Source organism: Papaver somniferum, chromosome 8 (assembly GCF_003573695.1).
Source record: "Papaver somniferum cultivar HN1 chromosome 8, ASM357369v1, whole genome shotgun sequence".
Classification (NCBI taxonomy): domain Eukaryota; kingdom Viridiplantae; phylum Streptophyta; class Magnoliopsida; order Ranunculales; family Papaveraceae; genus Papaver; species Papaver somniferum.
In genome coordinates this window covers 71,921,479-71,935,156 of record NC_039365.1, presented here as the reverse complement: position 1 = coordinate 71,935,156, position 13,678 = coordinate 71,921,479, and the positions used below count along the sequence as shown (strand labels likewise).

The following is a 13,678-nucleotide window of genomic DNA, read 5'->3' as shown; positions in this document are numbered from 1 at the left end:
AAGTCGTATGCTATATATATATACTTTGATTATACACATTTGGTATTTCGAGCCGAGTATACTTCGCCTATCTATATCTCGAAATATGAGTTGGTAATCTTTTCGCTTTAACCAAGTTTATCTTTACCATGTGACGAAAGTCATGATATGTTTCAATCATCTTGGAAATTGCTTTGACGAGAAATGGTGTAACAACTATATAACATCCTCTAAGAATGTTTCAATGATTGAAATGAGAGTTTAGATTACATAACCAATGGTGGACATAAGCATTGTTGTGGAAACACATTTATGTATAAGTCCTATTCCTTGAACCAAAGTTTGTGAACTTTGTTGATCAAGAGAACCGAAAGAATGGCGTGAGCCAAGTCCGCGAACTTAGTCCGCGAACTGCCGAAGTTCTCAAACCCGAGAATTTCTGCTGGAGTTGACAAACTACTTGCGTGAAGCTAAGTCCACGAACTCAGTCCACGAACCCAGTCCACGAACTGGCGAAGTTCTCATACCCGAGAATTTCTGCTGGAGTTTGTGAACTCTGCCCGGTAACTTAAGTCCGCGAACCTAGTCTGCGAACTTGAGAAGGTTATATATATGAAGATGATTTCTGAACTGAAACTTAAAAATACTAAGGAATGCAGTTTACAAACCGTGGATATAAAATTTCATGAACCGATTCAAGTGAATCAAATCATCTTTGCTTCAATTGTGTCTTATGTGGTACATGAGATTTCTTTGCAATTGAACAACTCTCTAACTAGTTCATTTGAAGTCATTTGAACTAGTTATGGTAAAGAAGAATGTGGTTGATATGGAATGCTCATATGGCTAACCTTTTGGTTAACTATTGTTGAACCAACAAGTGCATATGTTTGGGTACGGTTAACAAACCTAGATGCGTGCATTGTCAAGTGTGTATAACAAGCTAAGTTTTCGATCTAACGGTTGAGAAATATTAGCTTGAATCTAAATCAGGTTTTCATCTAACGGTGAATATTGATTGCTTTGTTACCAAGGTAACCTAATTGCAAACCCTGATTTGAAAGACTATATAAGGGGCACTCTGGAATCTGTGCAAAAATAATCCCCACACCTCACGTGTGATACTAGTTTGCATACTAGAGTCGGTTCTCCTTTAACCTTTGGTTTTCTTCTTCTAAAACCAGGTTAACGACTTAAAGACTTCATTGGGATTGTGAAGCCAGACTGATACTACTTTTATCGTAGTTTTGTGATATGATCTTGCATCTTCTATCGTACGAGTACAATCAGATTGATTGGCTTGAGATTGATATCTCTGATGGGAAAGATATAAAAATTAATCACAAACATCTTCGTCTCATTGTTTGTGATTTCGCAACATCTTTTTTCGCTACCATACGATTAAGATTGTTGTGAGGTGATTGACAACTCTAGGTTGTTCTTCGGTAATATAAGACCGGATTATCAATTGGTTCCTGTTCACCTTGATTATTATCAAAAGATTGAACAAAACCTTTTAGGGTTTATTTGTGGGAGACTAGTTGGTCTTTTGATAGACTTGTTTGTGTGAGACAAATTTGTTTATTTTCAAAGCTTGCGATTTTGGGTCGTAGCGATTCTTAGTTGTGGGTGAGATCAGCTAAGGGAATCAAGTGCACAGTATCCTGTTGGGATCAGAGGCGTAGGGAGTACAACTGTACCTTGGATCAGTGGGAGACTGATTGGGGTTCAACTACAGTCCAGTCCGAAGTTAGCTTGGAGTAGGCTAGTGTCTGTAGCGGCTTAATACAATGTGTATTCAATCTAGACTAGGTCCCGGGGTTTTTCTGTATTTGCGATTTCCTCTTTAACAAAATTTCTGGTGTTTGTATTATTTTTATTTCCGCATTATATTTGTTTATATAATTGAAATAATACAGGTTGTGCGTTTGAATCAATCAATTGGAAAATCCGACCTTCGGTTGTTGATTGATATTGATTGGTCCTTGGATATTGGTCTTTGGTACCATCCAAGTTATTCCTTGTGTTTGATTAAATACTCGTTGATTTCTATTAGCTCGAGTAAATCAAAACAAGAGAGAGATATTAACTCCTTGAGATACTTTTACCTAGATTGAGTGTGACTGTCTAGTTGATTCTCTAGAAAGTATTTTGGAGTTAGTCCATACAGATTGCTAAGTGAAATATTGGGTGGTGTTGTTAGACCACCGCTTTTTCAATTGGTATCAGAGCAGGAAAACACGTTGAAGACCTCAAAAGTATGTGTTTGTATCGATCTGACTATATGGACCATAAAGTCTCAATTGACGCTTCACCAGGTTTAAAAACCAACCGTAAAAAAAGTCTGATAAACTGGTTACTCTTCAAAAGGGGTTGGATGAACAAATCCGGATCAACTCTGGTCTTGTTGAAGAAATTTCACTTCTTAAGGATTTGATATCTACTAAGAGTGACTAGGAACCACTCAGACAAACTTCAAAGTCTTGGCCCGTATTGTTATTGTGATTCTTCCAATCGCTTTCAACAAGTTTGTATGTCGTTTCAAAAGAGTCTGAATGTTTCAAGTAATCTTTGTAAGAAAACTAAATAACTTTTTAATACTCTGAAAGGACATACAAGACTACCAGGAAACTCTGAACTGATAAGTACTAATAGCATGGGTGCCTTTGCTTTAATATCTACGTCTCATTTTCAATGGTTTATTGATAGTGAATGTAGTAGACATATGACAGGTGATATCACATGGTTCATTTCGTCTATTGACTATGAAGAAGGTCTTGTAACGTTTGGAGATGGGAGTTGTTGCTACATCAGCAAGAAGGGAACGATCAAACTGCCCGGTGTTCCAGAAATCCATGATGTAGTATACGTAAAAGGTATGACGGCTAATCTTCTTTCTATTAGTCAAATTTGTGACAAAGGCCATCGAGTTGTCTTCAATGCAAATGGATGTGACATTGTAGAAAAAACTGGAAAAGTAATTTTTCAAGGAACTCGTGGTAAAAACAACTGTTATGTACTTGATACCCAGTTTAGCAACCGTTGCAATTTGACTAAGGTGGAATCTACACATCTTTGGCATGAGCGTTTTGGTCACATCAATTATCGTATCCTAACTAAGATCATTAACAAAGAACTTGTTAGAGGCATTCCCAAAATAAGTGCAAAGATTGAAGGTGTATGTGGTGCCTGTCAAAAGGGTAAGCAAACGAAAGTTCACCACAAACCATCTCGAGATATTCTCACTAAAACTCCACTTGATTTAATTCATATGGATCTCTTCGGACCAATTCAACAACCCACGGTTGTTGGTAAGAAGTATGCTTTAGTTATAGTAGATGATTACACCAGATTCACTTGGGTTGCATTTCTATCTCATAAGAATGAAACTCTTGGTGAATTCAAGATTATTGTTAAAAGGATCCAGAACGAACAAACTAAAGAAAATTAGAAGCGATCGTGGAACTGAATTCAAAGACACCAAGGTATTTGAATTCCGTGACGAACTGGGGATCATTCAACAATACTCACCACCTATCACTCCTCAAGCTAATGGAGTTGCTGAAAGATAGAATATGAATATTCAGGAAATGGCCAGGGTAATGCTCCATAACAAAAACTTATCGTGTGTATTTACGGTCTAAAACCCTTAAGATTTTGGGGAGAAGCTGTTTTTACAGCATGTTACTTGATCAACCGTGTGTATTTACGGTCTAAAACCCTTAACACTCCTTATGTATTGCGGTACGGAAGGAAACCCAACCTACACTATCTCAGGGTGTTTGTGTAGCGCCCCCAAAGCTAGCAGCTGACTAATACAAAAATTTAACTAAATAAAGAGGCACTACGAATCTAATACAATTACTTAAACATTCAATTAAGAAATCTGCTACAAAACTTAACCCAAAACTAGCCCCGCTCAGAAATATATATATACAAGAATTTCTCTCAAATGATACATATACAATAGTCATTTGGTTTACAAATAGAATATACAACATAATAAACATAGCAAAAGATAACCAACTAACGAACTCAACTCCTCGAAGCTTCCGCTGCGTAACTCTTATCTGTCTCTGAAACTGAAAGTGGGAATGGGTGAGCACATCATCCCTAAAAGGGGTTCCCCGTAGGAATTAACATTTAACTTTCATGTAATCATTGAAAATGATTTGAAAACAATTCATGTTTTCCCTAAACTTTAAAGCGCAATCAATTTCACATAGGTAAACAATCATGTATATGGAACTAACTCCTTACAAACAATATATAATAATGGTGACTCGTCCCGCACATAGATAGCTATATGGTTACTCGTCCCGCACCTAGTGATTTCATAAAAGCTCGAATTCATGTAGATATGAATGAAGGAGAAGTATCCTATATACCACGTATGGAAATTCTCATTTCCAAACAATCAAACGGAAATTCTTATTTCCCAAACAATTCATAAAGACAAACAAAGCATTACAATTCCTTTCCAAGCAATGGAAAGATTAAAAGAAATAACAGAACTTTTGTTATTCAAAGTTAAACAAATTCATGGAAAGCACAACCAGACAATGCATGAATTTGTTAATCATAAACTTTTGTAAAGGAAAACAACAATAATCATAATAGAGTTAAATATAAATTCCCACTTCTTTTGATGACAAGCCACGCCTACCTCGAGATCCACGATCCACTGGTTTATCCTTTGAATCGATCGTTGTTAATAACTAACTGTTAATCACACAAGAACTCTAAGATTCTAGCCAAATGGCTCACACAAGAATCATACAAGTATAACTAATGGTTCTAAGCCCATTTATGATTCTACACCTTTTTATTATCTATCTTTAACATGTCTAAGGTTTATTAATTCAATTAGATTGATTTTATAGTCCCATAGATAAGTCTTATGAAGATATACAACTTTGTATAAGAAACCAAAGGTCTATTCAGACCATAAGTGGTCCAAAGACTCTCATTAAGAATTCTGGCCAAAAGCCCAAGTCCGTTAAGCCATCCCATTAAACTATGGTCCAACCCATATGGGTCAACTAACAGTCTCTAACAGTCAACAGGGTCAACCAATAGTCAACGTCAGTCGCAGGTCAAGTCCAAAGCCAAAGGAGTCAAAATATGGTCAACTAATTACTGGTTTGGTCACTGAGTCAAATCACAAAATCGGTGATTCAATAGATCCGACTCAGTCAGAAAACGAGTCAGCTAAACTAACTCAGTCACACAACTAACTAGGATGACTAAAATACAACAAGCCTAAGCTAAACTTCTATTACAGATTTCATTATACAATTCATTCATTTAAAACAACTTCAAATCTAATTACAAACACTAATTACAGTTTACCTGCAATTGCAGTTCTAAGCAACACTCCATTCCTCAATCTTTACTCAACCAAATCACTTCAACTAACCAAACCAAGTCACCTGCAAAGCCACTACCAAACCTCATCTCCATTTCACTTGCGCAACTCATACCTAACCCATACATCTGATTCATGTCAATCAATTTCAACACCTCTGCAATCCTAAGTCATTATCATTCTGAATATAACACCTCCACTAGACTTAAATCCTACAACTCCATAACTGCTCCCATTCCGCATAACAATACTACCTCTACTTCAATTCTGCAGTTGCAACTTCAACTAATACCTTCACCACCAGTTATACATCTTCAGATATTCTTTCCTGCCTAACATTCATCTATACTCATCCCATCTAGGATTTACCAGTAATTCCATCTCAACACAAACAAACCCATTACCACAAACAACATCAGTTATATTCAATCTTTACTGTAATAACATTCATCTATCCCTAACCAACCATTGCAGTAGCATCAACATCTGAAAGTTACAATCTCAATAACATTTATCACTCCACTTAAGAACTCCATTTCAACCACTACACGGCTCAGTTAAATTGTAACTCAGATAACAACCATCTACCAGATTCAACACAGTTTCACATTATAACAATCTGTAGTGGTAATTCTTCTTGCAGAACACTAAACATTCATATATACTTCAATTTCATCATATATTCATCCACATCCATAACTTATAAATTTTTTAATTGAAATCAATAACTTTACTGAGTTACTGAGAGAGTAATTACCTCAAGATAGTTCTATTGCAGCAATTGACTTACTTTCTTCTTTTCCTTGAACTGATTCACCACCTCATCTTCAACCAGCATCTATCAGCTTCCTATCACCTTTACTGTTTCTCAGAAACCCAAAAGTAATCCCCCAAATTCTCTTTTCCTAATTCGAGTTCTGAACATCAATTCAAATCTCTTGATCAAGCAAACCCATATCCTAATTCTTCCTTAAGCAACATCCTCAAGAACAAAACCCTAATTCTGTAATTTCTTAATAAAACTTCAGAACAACTCCACAACTTCTATCAAACACCAATTAAGAACAGACCCATCCTTTAATTAAATCCCCTAATCCAACCACTTCGTCACCTGGTTCTTCTTTGAATTTCGTATGAAACCCTAGCTCTTGATTCAATCACCAAAACGACACTACAACTTCAATTAAACATCAACCCTTTCGTTCTTTAACTGTTAACAATTCAATTACTAATTAACTCTACACAAATTCAAACCAAAATCTCAAAAACCTATTCCTAATTTGCTTCCTCTTTGATTCTGAATCAACAACAGACCTCAACACCATCACCACCGACTACTGCATGATCTTCTCCCCCTTATGTTGATCACAGAGCCTCCATTTGATTTCTCAATCACACGCAGAAGAGACAGAAGAGAAAGAACAGGGGAAGAGAAGAAACAGAGTAAAGAAAAAATGAAGAAGAAGAAGAATGAATAAGAAAAGAAAGGGAATCAAGTTTATCTACTCGGTCCCAACGATTCAGATATGGCCGCCGTATGGTGCTTTAACAAAAAGAAAATTCTACCCTTCAAACAAATTTATTAATATCTTCGTCGTCCGATATCCGAATGACACGTTCGAGTAGTCCATTCCGCATAACTTTTCGAGATCTATTCAAGGGTACTAGTTTCGTATCCAGATCGTTTTTAGATTAATTAACGTTCGTGTTAGACTAATCGAGTAATTAGCGGCTAAGACGTCTCTTGACTAGTCTAATAGCGTTGACGAGCTTGAGGGTCTTTACATTCTACCCACCTTATATATTTTCGTCCTCGAAAATCAAACCATTCTTTTGGTCTCCAAAACTCCCCACCTTATAGATAAATACTATCTCTATTAAGTGCAAGTACTGCTCATACTTGCAAACGCGCGAAAATCAACTCATTTTAAATAAATTCGAAACAACAAGAAATAAAACACAAACCCATATGGTTTTCTACAACTAAAATTTGTGGCTCTAGGATCAACTATGCTGATTTAAATTATATCAGATAAAGAAGTCTAAGTTTCTTACACTAATTTCTATTTTATAAGATATCTGTCTGTAACTTCAAGGAAGAATCCTACGAATCTTTCTAAGTGAACTTACACCTATTGGTTTTCTAAATTAATTTACAGCTTACTTCTATGACCGGTCATCTCTGAATGCAGTTTCCCTGTCAAGGTTGGCCAATCCCAACTATGTCTTCCTACGAACAGAGAAAACACAACCGTCTTATTCCCCAGTGCTGGATTAACTAAGTGCTAAGTTATTATGACTGATTAACCTCTAAATTCTATTGTAACTGATTTAACTTAGAAATATTACTTCATATTAATTTCAACGTATCTATTTGTTTATTTGATTATGTGACTTGATATAAGTAAATAACCGCTAATAATTTTCCATAGTCGTTTGGTATTAATATTTTATTATTGTTATTACATTTATTTCTTATTTCTTAGGCCGATAAAAGTTAATTGTAATTAATCATAATGTCAGGTTTAATTTTATTATTAATACTAGATTCAGTTTGATCTAACTTCATTTCCTAAAATTTTATTTATTGCTAAATAATCTTTAAGTTGTACTCTTGATAAAAATTACATTTTGCTATTACTATCAATAATTATTATCCAAATGATAGTTGCAATAACTCTAAATTTTATAATATCACATAGTATTATCATTTGCTTATTTTATCAAAAGTTATTGTCTTAATTATATTACCATTTTCATTTCTTTATCAATTTTTCCTATTTGGTTACTAGCATAATTAAAATATGTCAAGAATAACTATCCAGTAATGATACTTTGTTTAATTTTATTAAGCCCTAATCTTGTAAATATAATTTTACTTCCACGTAAAGATTGATATAATTGATTTTATTATTCAGATTGACTTTGTATATCTTGTTAAATATGGCGTCGCGTGGTATAATTTAATATGATTATATTTGAGTCTATATAAATTTTAACTGTCTTAGATTTGATATATTAATAAGTATCTATTCATAGGCAAATTTATTGTCCTTTAAGTCTAAATTGTTCCAAGCAAAATTCAAAAACTATAAATATTACTTTATGTGTATAATTTAGTGTTTTAGTGAATCGTTTACTGGACTAAAGATAATGTGGGTATAAGATCGATAACAAGTTTAGTCTCTATTTTATGCATTATAATAACCTCATCTTCTTAATCCTAACGAATAAATCTTATATTAAGTATCTGGTTTAAACGCAAAAACATATAATTCTAATTTTTTTTATTAATTAACTTTAAAAAACTTAATCGTGGATAAGCATAATAATTTTCAATAGCTATTTAATCCTAATCATTGTTTTATTGAAATACATTTGTTAACGATATCTTAATTGAAGTTATGCTCCATTTAATATTAATTTAAATTCTAACAGTTTAACTTCATCATACTAATTTTCCATTTCAAAATGATCGAATCTATTTACGAAGAAGGATTCTAACTATATATGAATCTATTTTCTTTCAATTCTAATAGTACACTAAACATCCGAATGCTATTGTTACTACTTCTTATATATTTATTTCATTTTAAAGATTTACTGGATCATTTGTTAGCCTAAAGATAATTTCAGTACATGATTATTAACAAGTTGAGTCTTTTAATTATATACATTATATCTTCACCTTTTACGTCTAACGCCTAATAAGTATTATTTTAACTGTCTAATTTAAACACAAAACTTATATTTCTAATTGTCATTAGTTTAATTTACAAAATTTAAACGTAGAACAACGTTATTAATTTTATATAACTATTCAATCATAATTTATTATTTTTATCGTTATATATCCTTATTAAAGTTTTAGTTAAGTTAAGTACAATAGGATACTTACTGAGAAATGCTAACACTACTTTATTAAAATTATTTTACTATTATTATCATCTATAACTATTATTGTAATTAAATTATTAATATTATTATAATATTTTTATTATTAACATTGGTGGTTGAACTATTATCCTTACTCTTATAAATATTATTGAGTCCCAAAAATATCACTAACCTTTATGTAGTTATAAACTATTGATTCTACATATAAGGCAACATACTCGATAAGTTTCTATGTGACTTCCAAGATTTATGAATAATACTAATCTCACTATTTTTAGTGTTGAATTGTCTACGTGTTCACACTTTTTAGATTAATTATTCTCAAATCCTTATTGGCTAAAGTAACTGGTGTATCCTACAATTTTTACTTCAATAAACAAACAACCAAACAAATAAAACAATCAATCAAATAATTATTTTAATTATCGATAGATTTTAGTGATTAAGATTTATCTCACAAACCCAACCCAATTCTAAACTAATCTATTTCACTAACTGGCATTGGCTATTAACTAATGTTTCCCATATAAGATCTAATAGTGATCTCTGATACCAACACTGTAGCGCCTCCAAAGCTAGCAGCTGACTAATCCAAAAGTTTAACTAAACAAAGAGGCACTACGAATCTAATAAATTACTTAAACATTCAATTAAGAAATCTTCTATAAAACTTAACCCAAAACTAGCCCCGCTCAGAAATGTATATATATATATATATATAATATATATATATATACAATAACTTCTCTCAAATGATACATATACAATAGTCATTTGGTTTACAAATAGAATATACAACATAACAAACATAACAAAAGTTAACCAACTAACGAACTCAACTCCTCGAAGTTTCCGCTGCGTAACTCTTATCTGTCTCTAAAACTGAAAATGGGAATGGGTGAGCACATCATCCCTAAAAGGGGTTCCCCGTAGGAATTAACATTGAACTTTCATGTAATCATTGAAAATGATTTGAAAACAATTCATGTTTTCCCTGAACTTTAAGGCGCAATCAATTTCACATAGGTAAACAATCATGTATATGGAACTAACTCCTTACCAACAATATATAATAATGGTGACTCGTCCCGCACCTAGTGATTGCATAAACGCTCGAATTCATGTAGATATAAATGAAGGAGCAGTATCCTATATACCACATATGGAAATTCTCATTTCCAAACAATCAAATGGAAATTCTTATTTCCCAAACAATTCGTAAAGACAAACAAAGCATTACAATTCCTTTCCAAGCAATGGAAAGATTAAAAGAAATAACAGAACTTTCGTAATTCAAAGTTAAACAAATGCATGGAAAGCACAACCAGACAATGCATGAATTTGTTAAACATAAACTTTTGTAAAGGAAAACAACAATAATTACAATAGAGTTAAATATAAATTTCCACCTCTATTGATGACAAGCCACGCCTACCTCGAGATCCACGATCCACTGGTTCATCCTTTGAATTGATCGTTGTTAATAACTAACTGTTAATCACACAAGAACTCTAAGATTCTAGCCAAATGGCTCACACAAGAATCATACAAGTCTAACTAATGGTTCTAAGCCCATTTATGATTCTACACCTTTTTATTATCTATATTTAACATGTATAAGATTTATTAATTCAATTAGATTGATTTTACAGTCCAATAGCTAAGTCTTATGAAGATATACAACTTTGTATCAGAAACCAAAGGTCTATTCAGACCATAAGTTGTCCAAAGACTCTCATTAAGAATTCTAGCCAAAAGCCCGAGTTTGTTAAGCCAGCCCATTAAACTATGGTCCAACCCATATGGGTCAACTAACAGTCTCTAACAGTCAACAGGGTCAACCAATAGTCAACGTCAGTCGCAGGTCAAGTCCAAAGCCAAAGGAGTCAAAATATGGTCAACTAATTACTGGTTTGGTCACTGAGCCAAATCACAAAATCGGTGATTCAATATATCCGACTCAGTCAGACAACGAGTCAGCTAAACTAACTCAGTCACACAACTAACTAGGATGACTAAAATACCACAATCCTAAGCTAAACTTCTATTACAGATTTCATTATACAATTCATTCATTTAAAACAACTTCGAATCTAATTACAAACACTAATTACAGTTTACCTGCAATTGGAGTTCTAAGAAACACTTCATTCCTCAATCTTTACTCAACCAAATCACTTCAACTAACCAAACCAAGTCACCTGCAAAGCCACTACCAAACCTCATCTCCATTTCACTTGCGCAACTCATACCTAACCCATACATCTGATTCATGTCAATCAATTTCAACACCTCTGCAATCCTAAGTCATTATCATTCTGAATATAACACCTCCACTAGACTTAAATCATATAACTCCATAACTGCTCCAATTCCGCATAACAATACTACTCTACTTCAATTCTGCAGTTGCAACTTCAACTAATGCCTTCACCACCAGTTATACGTCTTCGGATATTCTTCCCTGCCTAACATTCATCTAAACTCATCCCATCTTGGATTTACCAGTAATTCCATCTCAACACAAACAAACCCATTACCACAAACAACATCAGTTATATTCAATCTTTACTGTAATAACATTCATCTATCCCTAACCAACCATTGCAGTAGCATCAACATCTGAAATTCACAATCTCAATAACATTTATCACTCCACTTAAGAACTCAATTTAAACCACTACACGGCTCAGTTAAATTGTAACTCAGATAACAACCATCTACCAGATTCAACACAGTTTCACATTATGACAATCTGTAGTGGTATTTCTTCTTGCAGAACACTAAACATTCATATATACTTCAATTTCATCATATATTCATCCACATCCATAACTTATAAATTCTTTAATTGAAATTAATAACTTTACTGAGTTACTGAGAGAGTAATTACCTCAAGATAGTTCTATTGCAGCAATTGACTTACTTTCTTCTTTTCCTTGAGCTGATTCACCACCTCTTCTTCAACCAGCATCTATCAGCTTCCCATCACCTTTACTGTTTCTCAGAAACCCTAAAGTAATCCCCCAAATTCTATTTTCCTAATTCGAGTTCTGAACATCAATTCAAATCTCTTGATCGAGCAAACCCATATTCTAATTCTTCCTTAAGCAACATCCTCAAGAACAAAACCCTAATTCTGCAATTTCTTAATAAAACTTCAGAACAACTCCACAACTTCTATCAAACACCAATTAAGAACAGACCCATCCTTTAATTAAATCCCCTAATCCAACCACTTCGTCACCTGGTTCTTCTTTGAATTTCTTATGAAACCCTAGCTCTTGATTCAATCACCAAAACGACACTACAACTTCAATTAAACATCAACCCCTTCGTTATTTAACTGTTAACAATTCAATTACTAATTAACTCTACACAAATTCAAAACAAAATCTCAAAAACCCTAATCTTAATTTGCTTCCTCTTTGATTCCGAATCAACAACAGACCTCAAAACCATCACAAGCGACTACTGCATGATCTTCTCCACCTTATCTTGATCACAGAGCCTCCATTTATTTTCTCAATCACACGCAGAAGAGACGGAAGAGAAAGAACATGGGAAGAGAAGAAACAGAGTAAAGAAAAAATGAAGAAGAAGAATGAATAAGAAAAGAAAGGAAATCAAGTTTATCTACTCGGTCCCAACGATTCAGATATGGCCGCCATATGGTGCTTTGACAAAAAGATAATTCTACCCTTCAAACAAATTTATTAATATCTTCTTCGTCCGGTATCCGAATGACACGTTCGAGTAGTCCATTCCGCATAACTTTTCGAGATCTATTCAAGGGTACTAGTTTCGTATCTAGATCGTTGTTAGATTAATTATTATTAATTAACGTTCGTGTTAGACTAATCGAGTAATTAGCGGTTAAGACGTCTCTTGACTAGTTTAATAGCGTTGACGAGCTTGAGGGTCTTTACAGTTTAGAAGTAAGTGTTATATTCTGAAAGATCGAGAATAGAAAGGGAAATTCGACACCAAAAGTGATGAAGGTATCTTTCTTCTGATAGTCGTGGTTTTCGAGTGTTTAATCTCAGGACAAAATTCATGATGGAATCTGCTAATGTTATCATCGAAGACATTAGTAACTTTCGCCATGATAATCCTCCTGATGAATTGCCTCCAACCGAGACAATTGAGAAAGTCAAAGAATTCCAGAATCAGTTGAAGTTACTAATGTCGTTATAACGAGTGAGAAAGTCAAAGAAAGATGTGGTTATTGCTCAAATCTATGTAGATGATATCATCTATGGATCAACTTCTGAAATATTTGCAAAGGACTTCCAAGTCTCTCTTGCTAAGGAATTTGAAATGAGCAATGTTGGTGAATTAAAATTCTTCTTAGGATTACAAATTCAACAACATAAGGATGGAATTTACTTATCCCAAGAAAAGTATGCTCGAGATCTTGTGACAAGGTTCGTC

The 13,678-nt window shown here is 33.6% G+C and overlaps 1 long non-coding RNA gene across 1 annotated transcript; it reads right to left on the bottom strand.

The window, feature by feature from the left end:
* Positions 1–10,515: 10,515 nt before the first annotated feature.
* LOC113301544 lies at positions 10,516–13,016 on the bottom strand. Its single transcript, XR_003336366.1, has 2 exons — positions 11,366–13,016; positions 10,516–10,735 (listed from the first exon to the last, which is right to left on the bottom strand). It is a non-coding gene; the product is annotated as an uncharacterized LOC113301544 (long non-coding RNA).
* Positions 13,017–13,678: the final 662 nt, after the last annotated feature.